Source organism: Sinohyriopsis cumingii, chromosome 12, assembly GCF_028554795.1.
Source record: "Sinohyriopsis cumingii isolate HCF-2022 chromosome 12, ASM2855479v2, whole genome shotgun sequence".
Taxonomy (NCBI): Eukaryota; Metazoa; Mollusca; class Bivalvia; order Unionida; family Unionidae; genus Sinohyriopsis; species Sinohyriopsis cumingii.
In genome coordinates this window covers 97663518-97675112 of record NC_142972.1, presented here as the reverse complement: position 1 = coordinate 97675112, position 11595 = coordinate 97663518, and positions in this window count along the sequence as shown.

Genomic DNA, 11595 nt, shown 5'->3' with positions numbered 1-11595 from the left:
CCATTGATCTGCTCGGTCGGTCAGATGGTATCATAGAATAATTATTTTAATTCACATTGGATGGATTAAATGATTTGAGTCCTTCTATGATGTTGGTAATTTGTGATTTGTCCAGTAGATAGTAGTAGCAATGTGCCTTTTCGCGCGTTTTGCTGGCATGCAAGTACATGTAGCTGGGCAATTTAGGTCAATTTTATTTCTCCTGTCTTTGTTGCAACATCAAATCTGCAAACCTCTTTTATAATGTATGTATACATTATATGAGAGGTTAAACATTTGTTTGGCCTATACATTGGAAAATGACAGTGAGCATTGAACTATAATAGTATTCTGGGACTATTGTGACTTATTCAAGGAATTCCGGACAACGACCTTTTGGCTGATCTAACTTCCAATATGTCCACAATAATGGTCATCTTGACAATTTTGTTGCTACTTCTAGATTTCTAGCTATACCGATCTTGTGCTTTACCACAATGCTTCTTATGATGTCTAGCGTGTCCTAAATGGAATTGGGGAAAATCTGATGTCGAATATGAACATCATAGCAGCCATCTTGAAAATCTTGATATCATTATTCCAAAAATAATATAAAGTCATTTCAGGTTGATGTTTCCATCAGAAGATTTCTTATCATGTATTGTATGCCCTAAATGAAAATGGTTAAAATATGATAAACAGCAATTCCACCACAACCAATAATTTGGAAATCATGTTATTGCTGAAAAACATTAGAGATGGTTTTCCGCTGAATGATAACAAAATTAATCGAGGTTTGCTTTTGCAGCAATAATGATACTTTTTCCTCTTTTCTTCTCTTATATGATGAAACAAGGGGAAAACACTTTGGTGTTGTTCTTGAAGGTTCAGTAAATGTTTTATGTTGTCCAGCCTCAAGACTCAGAGGGGAGGTCGAATGACAATAATGTAATTTTCGGTGAAAAGAGTATCTATCTGATTTATCTATTTGATTCGAAGGATTTATGCTGATCTCTTTAACAATAGTGAGTATGAACATCCATACTTGTTCCATGATTTTTGTAAGGCCTCTGATTTTTAGCTCTGCTGGTCATGAAATAGAAGATTTTGTGGGACGGCCTGTTTTCCATCGTCCATCTGTGAGGAGAAGCTTATTATCGTTACTCCTGATAAACTACTTGGATGATGGACATGAAACTTGAGACAGAGACCATCTCGAACATATTTGTATTGTTTCTTTTCTTAAATGGATAGTAATATCAACATGGAGAGTTTAGTAGAAGACTTCTGATGATGTCTAGCAGATTCTAAATGAAACTGATGCCGATCTGATATCCGATATGGCCACCAACATGCCATTCTTAAAAATCTTATCTCCACTCCTTCTGAATTGATGACCATATCAACATGAGCTTTTCACTAAGAGACTTATTACAACATCTGATTGGTCCTAAATGAAAATGAGGCCAATCTTATATCCAATATGGCTGCTATGACGTCCGTTTTGGCAATCTTGTTATAGCTACTCCTACCGAAAGGATGGTCATGTTGGCATGGGACTTTCACCAAACGACTTCAGATAATGTCTAGTTGGTACCAAAATGAAAATGGTAACACTCCTGAGTCAAATATGGCTGTCACAACAGCTAGCATGGAAATCTTGTTATTGCTCAAGAATATCAGCAATGGTTTGAACACTGGTTATTGGTTAAAAAGAAACAGCGCTCTTATATTAATGCCCGGTAAATTATTTCCGGTCAGTACAACATCAACTCACACAAAAGGCTCTTGTTTATCTTTTGAATTTTCATTTATTTGCAGAATGCCCAACATTTTGAGGTTTGTTGATGTGGTAGTGACCCTATTATGCTTGATATTACTGCGACAAAAGTCCACACCATTGGGCTACAAAATTCACTATATCATTTAAGCCCTTGCATACCACAAACTAATTTACTGAAACTTTGTTTTTTTAGTTGTCTCACTCCTTTCTTTAGTTACTGAATATGATCCAAAGTTATCGTAAGCTAACCTTGTGCCCTATTTAATTTTTTGGCCAGGTGAGTGATCTCAGAACCACACGAGTATCTTGCCTCTAGCATGGCTCGTGCTAGGATCACTTAACTTGGTAATTGTTTTGTGGCGTATATACTATATTTTGTTATGCAAAATCAGTCCTACACACAAATAACAAATACAAAAGAACATTTATTTCCTCACACTCACCATTTAGTTTTAATTGGAATGTTAATCTCTATGTGCAGCTAGATGCTTTTTTGTGAGATCTATGGGACCATTTGCCTAGCACACAAAATTCAGTATCCATGAAGATGTAATTTACCCAATTTACAAGATTAGGTATCCGTGAAAATTTAATTTTTCACTGAACCACAAAATTAAATGAATTCATAGTATCCTATTGTATAGCTTCCTTAAAAAGAGTGCTTATGGTGTGGTTCTGCATTTCTTGTGCGTTTTCGGTCATCAGTTGTGTATTGTGTTCCTTGAGCAGAAATTTGTATTATACATCCTCACCTTTTATAATTTAAACTCATTTGGCCACTACGTTCACGTGTATGGTTGTGGATGAAATATCAAGCTGAGCAAACAAATCTTAATTTTAATGCGTGAATTTACTGCTTTGTTGAAACATAGCATTTGATAACACTTAAGAATCATATGAGTATAAATGTTTTTTGCATTACAAAGCCAGGAAACTTTTATGCGAAAAATGATTTTGTGTATTTACCTATCTCTCTGACCATCTACATACAATATCAGTGATACAACTTACTCTATAAGGAATTACTGCTCACTTTACGTCTGCCCTTTTTCTAAATTTCTCAATTTCTTCCCCTTTCTTCCCTCCTTATTTTCACAACTTCATACACAATGTCATACACATTTAAATTACGTTTCTCCTTTTCTCCTTTTATCTTCTTTTATCTTCTTTTATATTCTCATCTTTCATCAACTCCTTCATTGTTCATCTTTGTGCTCTATATACCATGCCTAAACCCTGATGTTTTAGCTAAGAGAATCTTCACCATGGATTCAACAATTTAAAAGCGTTGTCATTATAACTCAATTTCATCTGCCATATATTCACATACATTTGCATTGTTTGCATCGTCAAAAAGAGATAAACATTAAAAGAGACTGTCTCATTCTAACCCTTTACCTGCTGTGTTACAGAACTTGTAATTTCGAACTACAGAGTTATGAAACGAAATATATCTATAATAAAAGCCTTATTTACAGTACTGAAATGGCTTACAATATACGTACGGATTGATTTTCACAATACATCTAAATGCAGCTGCTCCATAGTACCTACGGGATTAATTAAACTGTTAGTCAACACTTAATACCAGCTGAGATCAACATCCCATATGAAAACTTCATCCATGAAAGTCAAGAATTTAACAATTTTAAAAATGTTTCCGATAATCTGGTATAGATCTGTGGAAAATGCTTACAACGGCTACAAAAGCTGCGAAAAATATACATATTTAAGAAGAGGTGATATTTTAATCGTATTTATTATTATAAAGACATATTCATCTAAATAGTAGTTACTATTAACTTTGTATATGATGTATATGGTTCTACTTTTTTAGAGGACGTCAAGGGAAAATTATTTTCATCGAAATGAGTCACCCTCTATAAATAAACCCTTCGTAATATTAGTATATGTATTGTGTAAACAATTGGATCCAGGTCTGATGTTGTACCTCTTGTCCAAATTGTTTGATTTAATTTAACTGGATCACAAATTAGAGGTGATGAATCCAATATAACCAATCACAAGCCTTTGATCTAAGATCAGGACCCACTCATGTACTTTGATTGGAGGATAATGACATAATGGAATGTAAATCTAAGCATAAAATAATAACAGTTATCCTAATTAAGCGGCACATACTCATATTCAATCATAAGCCAAGTTATTGAACTTCATTCTAATTAGTACTTCGGTTTATACAGAAATTTGTAAGATAAGTGAATGTTTTGATACTAATTCAACATAGCATTTTTCATAATGAAGTTGATTACGTATGGGTACTTATAATTTTTATATTAATATGCAATGATTTCATAATGTTAGGTCATTCATAGATTTCCTTGATTATTACATGATGTAAGGTTAAAGATGTATTAGGTGTAGAACTTGAATTTATAACAGATTATGGCATGTTCTTGATGGTTGTAAATGGAGAAAGATGTGTAATTGGCAATAATATTACATACAAATGTGGAGTCTGCGCATGGCATGATAGTAAGAAATCGCTTGAAAGCATTAGATGACTGTGCCAGTTGGTGCATTTTTTAAGTGAATCTGGTGATTAAATTGCATTCTCACGACTATTTCATGGGTTATCCATTAGCCCAGTGAATATGTATATATATATATATATATATATATATATATATATATATATATACACGTTTTAGGTGCGTTGTGGGCAGTCATCCCGAAAGTGGGTTTACGGGAAGGACATGATATAGTTTACATTTCAAATCAAAATACATATACATAGGTTGTATTTCTTACATAGTAATTATGTATATGTTGCAAATAAGTATATACACTTATGTTATAGTCCTATTCATGTTTTCGGTTCGTGGGCAGATATATAAATTTCATGGGCAGTTTTGACCTTTAGGTTGAAGATGACAAAGTAACTGCCCAAAAATACGTTCACGAAGAACAAACATATAGCATTCTGCCCGCGAATACGGCCCGGGAACAATATATAGCGTACTGCCCACGAATACGTTCACAAGTAACAAATATATAGCATGACTTTCCGGTGTGCGCGCACAAAATGGTTGTCAAGACACGACGATAAACATTAATCTATTAAAGCATCCTTTGCAATTGCCAGCGTACATATAGCGTACGTGAGGTTCGTTTTTCACAGCTTGTTTGAAATAAATGGATGATTATATATCCAGTGTAACAACTTGTCTTGACAGCTTATGGATGCTAATGTTTGACATTTATTGTGAAGATGATTGTTCACTGCTTGTTGATGAATTCGTAGCTTCTGTTAATCGATGCTATAGCTCAATTTAACTGTCATACACTGATATGTTTAAGTCTGCTTGCACAGTTAACTATGCAGAGTTATGGAAATATAACAAATTGGTTTTAATAACTTTCAGAGTTTGTTTTACTATTACTCAATATTTGTTTCAAGTACTATAAAGTCTGTGATAGGTTGGGTGGCTTAGATTACAAATCAGGCCCTTCTCACTTGGGGGGTGGGGGGTGGGTACTGCCCATTATGAATATTACTGGTCCTAGATGTCCAACCTGATATTTATGACATATAGGTTCAACATCTTACTGGCAGCAGAAATGGTGTTCTGTAGTATTTTTCCCAGTCAATAGTTTATGGATATATTATGTCATGTACTATGCTTGTTTAATTCTCTCATCTCAGTTCTGACGTTACCATTGAATGCTATAATGTTCCCAGACATCCGGTATTCTTGGTTATTAAAATTATATATATACACAGATAACTGAAGGTGAGTTCTCATTATTCCCTAACAATTGTAATTAGTGGGGCTGTAGCAATTGATGGTCTGAGAATTCAAGTTAACTGGTTCAAAACTTGGGTAAACAACAAACTGTTTTCTTCCTTTGACAGGCATCATAAAGTTTTGCATCTTTGTCACTCTGATGACTGTGGTACACAAGTTACAGACTTTGCCTTAGAATGAGCCTGATTTTTGATACTTGTTACTGAATGGGGTGGGGTAGGGAAGTAACAAAATTATTAAAGGTGGAATGTATGCAAACCATGCTGGAAATAGATATGTGCCAGCAACTGCAACATGTAAGCTTCAATCCATTTGGAAACTATAAGCTTTATCCTGTAAATATTAACAGTTCACACCCTGTATAAAAGATGATTTTGTGTTTGATTAACTGGAACTGTTAATTTATTATGTTAAGGAATTTATTGTTTTAACCCTAGTAAATGTAATATAATTAGGTCAAAAGTTCCAGTTTGTTTATTGTTTCCAGAGTTGATTATTGTAACTTGAAGAACCTGTTTCTAAGTGTTAAATGAAACAAAAGAGATATTGTTTACTCAAGTGATATAAAATAAAAGTTTAAAATGAACTGAAAGAAATATTGTTTATTCAAGTGATACAAAATAAATGTAAAAGTGTATATTCATTAAGAAGTGTATTGTCAATTGCAAATAAATGAAGATTTATCTTATTTTGTTCTTTACTTGTGTACAAAATTATACCTGGATTGGGCAATAATTACTTGGACTCCATTTGGAAAAGAAAAATCTATATGTTCTAAATACCTAATGTTCATATCATAATGCTCTTTTAATGGATGATTATGCTTTTCAGCTGACGTTACCATATTGCCAAGTGAACTAATAGTATGGCCTTCGGTGTGGCCCACTAATCACATTTGTAAATGAATTATGCATACAATAGAGAAATAGCTCTTAAAATATCTTATGAGTTGAACAATGTGTGTACACAAATAAACATGAAGCAAATCTTTGAACTTGTATGCCACACATGCAAGTGAATTGGTGGTTTTCATATGTAACTTGTGTACTCTTATGGCTTTTGTCTATATTACTTTTAGCCATTTCTATTCACACACCAGAACACAACCTTTTTTGTCTGATTCAGGTACTAATGCAAAACTTATTTCAGCTGTAACTGAAGTATACAGAATTCTTCCTGATACTGAGGCCTACTGTGTAGACAGTATAGCTGTAAGTCATCAAATCAAATGGAAGACAACAGTGTGCAGTTGAAGAAAATGATATATACCCAGTACCATTTAGAGTTATCTTAAAGAAAAGTCACAATGCACACTGATACAAGTAGTTTTAGAAAATGCATTTGTTCCACATACATTTTAACTTAACCCAAAAGTTCAGTCTCTTGCCTAAAATTCAATCAGATGTATGCATTTATTCCATAAAACACAAAGATGTAATGAACCAAATCATTTTCATTATTGAGTTAGGTAGTAGGCTATGTTAAAGAGTGCAATCACTTTATCGATTTTTTTTTCCATTACATTTTTATTTATCATAAAATGACATTTCTTAGTGGAGTGCTAGCAACTGTAACTTGAGGAATATTTTGTACATGCTGGCCTAAGTGTCATGAATATACTGTGCTACATTTTGCTTTATTAGGTATAATACTATCATGAGACTTGCTTGATTAAATCCTGAATTTGTCAGTTACACTTACAAGTCCACTGGTAGAATTTAAAATCTGTGACAGTTTGGGAACTTTTTTTGCAGTAACTGCAAATCACTTTGCCTTCACAGTCAATGAATTCAAGCCATTGATAATTGTCAAACCATTGTGACTGAAAATGTGATTGTCTCTTAGTTGTGTCATATTTGATAATTTTGCTGCCACGGAGTCTGGATTGTGTCTCTGAAGAAATAGTTCATCTAGACTCTGTTGCAGTATTACATTTTATATGTTCAATTTAACGAATTTTCTTTCTTTGAATCATTCTTATGTCATAACTTGCGAAAATAGTTTAGTTAACAATATTTATTCAAACAGAAAAGATAACCTCACTTGACAAATCATCCTACTAAAGTGATCATGGCATACACTTTTATCTTTGAAATTCAAATATTGCCCACTCGTTAATTAACATAACTAATATTGCACATTGAAGGTGATCATATGTATCATCAGTTTTAAAAAAATAAAGACATAATACTATCATTTAATCACTGCATACAGGAAACAGACACTTGTGTCTGTAAAATGCCTTTCATTGGATTACTTTGGTTTATTAAAACCAAACAGCGATCCACTCAGGATTTTCTAGGGTAGATACAGAGAATATATTATGGTCATTCAGAACGCTATCAGTACATCAGACCAGATTGTTTTTATTATTATTTAGGCAAAATAACTTAATAAGTCAGATGGCAAACATGAGGATGGTGATAGGTTATGTGGAATTTGCATTGAATCATCTGATCCCAGAAGATTTGATACAATGTCACTGGTTGTGGTAATCTTCAAGTGCAGTTGCACGGCACCATAAGACTTATCAAGATACCATAAGCTAGAAAGATGAAGAAAAAGAAAAACGATGACCCAAAGACAAATCCTGCAAACTGTGTGCAAAAACGATTCCACAGATTATAGATGAAAACTTTACTATATTTAGCTTCAAGATATTAATAAATTCGGATTACTTCCTCCAGTCTGCTACAGTAATTCATGCCCATTGCACTCATAAATTGATTATAGTCCTTGCAGTATTTTGTGTGGGCCACAATATTTTAATTGATGCAACTGATGCTCCATTCTTCAGGTCAGTGTTGATTCAAACATAGCAATGTCCCTTTGGGATGTGTGCATAAATAAAGAATGCCTGTCCCTTCATTACCACACTTGTTGAATTTATCGTGTCTCTCTGAAAACTGTACCATGTGAGAAAGAATTTTATAAACAAACTGGACATAAGTATTGCTAGACATATACTCAGACCTGAGACTTCATAAAAGACTGCTTACTTGTGAGGCATTATTAGTGCTAGGGTTTGAGGTAATAACTTGCTATATGTTTGGTAAGGCAAAATAAGGGGCCTTATGACTTAAATTGAAACTGTGAAAAAACAAAAGGTTCAAATGCAATAAACTTTTGTTTTTCCTCATTTGTTATATTACAGTGCCATGAAAGGTCATTTCTTTTATCTTTTTAATCCCTTGCCAATTTTAAGTCATCATCACTAACCAAGTCTCTAAATCAATTCTTGGCATATTTAGCTAAAATGGTGTCTACTGTTCCATTATATCATTGATTGTTTAGCTTGCTTGTATGGAGCTTAACACCATTTTTCAGGACATCATAGACTTTACATGGCAGCCAACATATTTATTGGAAGAAATCAACAAACATAACGCTACTGGCAAGCTTTCCCATATACACACATTGGTTGGACTAGAGAGAATTGATTAGTGATGTGTATGCCTAGACCATTCTATAATCCAGGGACCCATGATTGAATACAGCTTAAAGAAATTAACCCTAATTCAATTTCCTTGTTGCATTTAAATCATAACACCCACCATGCAAAGTGATACGTCTCAAGATTTTCAAATTTGTATATGTTTTGCAACTTTTAATTCTGAGTTGATGCATGTGGATGTGGAAATTCAGTTACTGAATACTTAGCTACTTATATAAGGAGCTCTCACACTGGTAAAAGCATGCAATTGGGATTTTATTTGCAAGAGGGCAATTAATTGTTCAAAATACTGTTTTAGCTAACTACATATGCGAAGGGTTGATGTATAAAAAAAGAGGATCAAGAAATCCTAGCTGGTAAAGATAATTGTATCCAACTTGATAGAAAGTCAGAAGGCCTTTTAATTTTGTACAGCAGTTTCATTAAGGAACCAACTATAATACCATTAGAAGTTTATGAGCAGCAAAAACCACATTTAGGACCAACTAGACATCAAAACCATATGCATAGTTCCATTTACGGCCAACCAGACATCAAATAGGTCATCTAGTGAAAGCACAATGTCAAAATGACCAGCCATCTAGGAGAAGTAGCAAGGAAGGGGTTTTCCAGATGCCCATTAAAACAGCCATATTGGAGGTTAGATTGGCACTATTTTCATTTACGTCCAACTAGACATAAGAAGTCTTTCACTGATATGACGATTCATTCAGGAGAAGTAGTTATAACAAGATTTTCAGGATGGCCACATTGGTGGCCTTATAGGATGTCTGTACAGCACCATAATTCTCATTCAGGACCTGCTAGACATCAACATAAGTATTTTGTACACATGTTGACACGCTGACACAATTATCCATTCAGAAGTAGCGATAAAAAGTTTCTTAATATGGCTACTGTGGCAACCACATTGTATGTGTGAGTGGCACCATCTTGTTTTTTCTTCCAGATATTTTCACACAAATATCATATTTAAAGATAACATGAATTCATACAAGATCTTGTCGGTTTATTTCATAACAGATTTTTCCCTCATATTAATATAATCTTTTGAAAACATTTATACATTATAGTTCTAGAAATTTTTCATGCTCTCAGAAACTATTAAAATCACAGCAGAAAGTGTTCTGTTATATCTTTATTCATCACTGAAAAATATTTATGAACTCTTAAAGTTTTTTCCCCTATATTAACTTAATTTAATGAAGATTTTCAGACTATAACCTTTCCATTGGATTTATTTTTTCAAGCATGGCGTAAAAAGTATGTTATAGTAACCAATTTTTACATTGCCTTCACCATCGCAGAAATCTCTATAATCAATTTCCTAGTAAAGAAAAGCCAAGAAAATAAATGGACAGTTAATATTCACTTCAGGATCACAGACCTGAGGCAAATATGTCATTGTTAAATCAAACATTTTTATTGTGTTTCCTTAGACCTAAATATATATATATATACTTGCTGTTACTCTAAACGAAGGCTGGTGATCCAGTTGATAACCTTTTGGGGGTTTTAAGGATGTCTTTAAAATTAAGGCCTTAAAAATGTTGAGATCTTATATTAAAAATTACAATTTGAGCCTTGCAGATTCATGTCCACAGGTGCCCAAATAAAAAAAAAGGGGGGGGGGGTGCAAGGGGCAAGCTTGTTGGTGTGTTATAAAATAACTGACTTATCATCGGTGTGCTGACAGGTAATGTGTAATTAAATCACTGTTGTAATATTAATAATGAGTGAGTCTGCACAAAGGAATTTCATACAGCTAAACTAACTCAACAACTAGAGGCAATTAAGAAATATATCCACATTCGTGATTCTGTCAAATGGCAGATACAACAGCATCAGGAAGCTCAAGTGGCATTTACAGAAGGTAAAGAGCCGCTATACTTGTTATCTTTTTAGGGATGTGCTTGGATTTTGCCCTCAAGCTGGAGCAGTCATAGGATATATAATAAATCACCACGGTCGGAATTTATCCCCAAGCTGGGGTAATCGATGGGTAAAGTCTTATCCACAGTCGGGGATTTATTCAAGCTTCAGGTGCAAGTTTTTGTGCATCTCCATGCCCTTGCATAAAACACAGTTACACGTTTTTTTTATATAGATATTTTTTAGTTGTAGACAGGAATAATATGTATTTGCGAGTGTTTCAAATGAATGGGTTCATTATGAATTGAGTGGCACTACATTTCAAAAGCAAAATTGGATTGAAATGCAAGAACTGTAGTACGGAATTAGTGTTGGTTCTGGATCGTAGAATGGAATTGTGTGTGTGTGATTGGATTTTTAACGTAGCTTGAATAATTTTTCAGTCATATTGCTACGATGTCTGCAGTGTGGCAGTTTATAGTGATGTATAGCACTGGGGCATCATGCTGCAAACATGTAGCATGATGTTGCACCCAGTCACATTATCCTGACACCAGGCCGATCAGTCCTAACACTAACCTCTTAATACTGAGCGTCTAGCGAGGTAGCTGTTAATACCATTTTTGTAAGTCTTTGGTATGACTTGGCTGGGGTTTGAACCCATGACCTCCCGCTTCTGAGGCGGATGCTCTAACCACTAGGACACCGGAGTGTTCAGAATGGAATTGTAACAATTA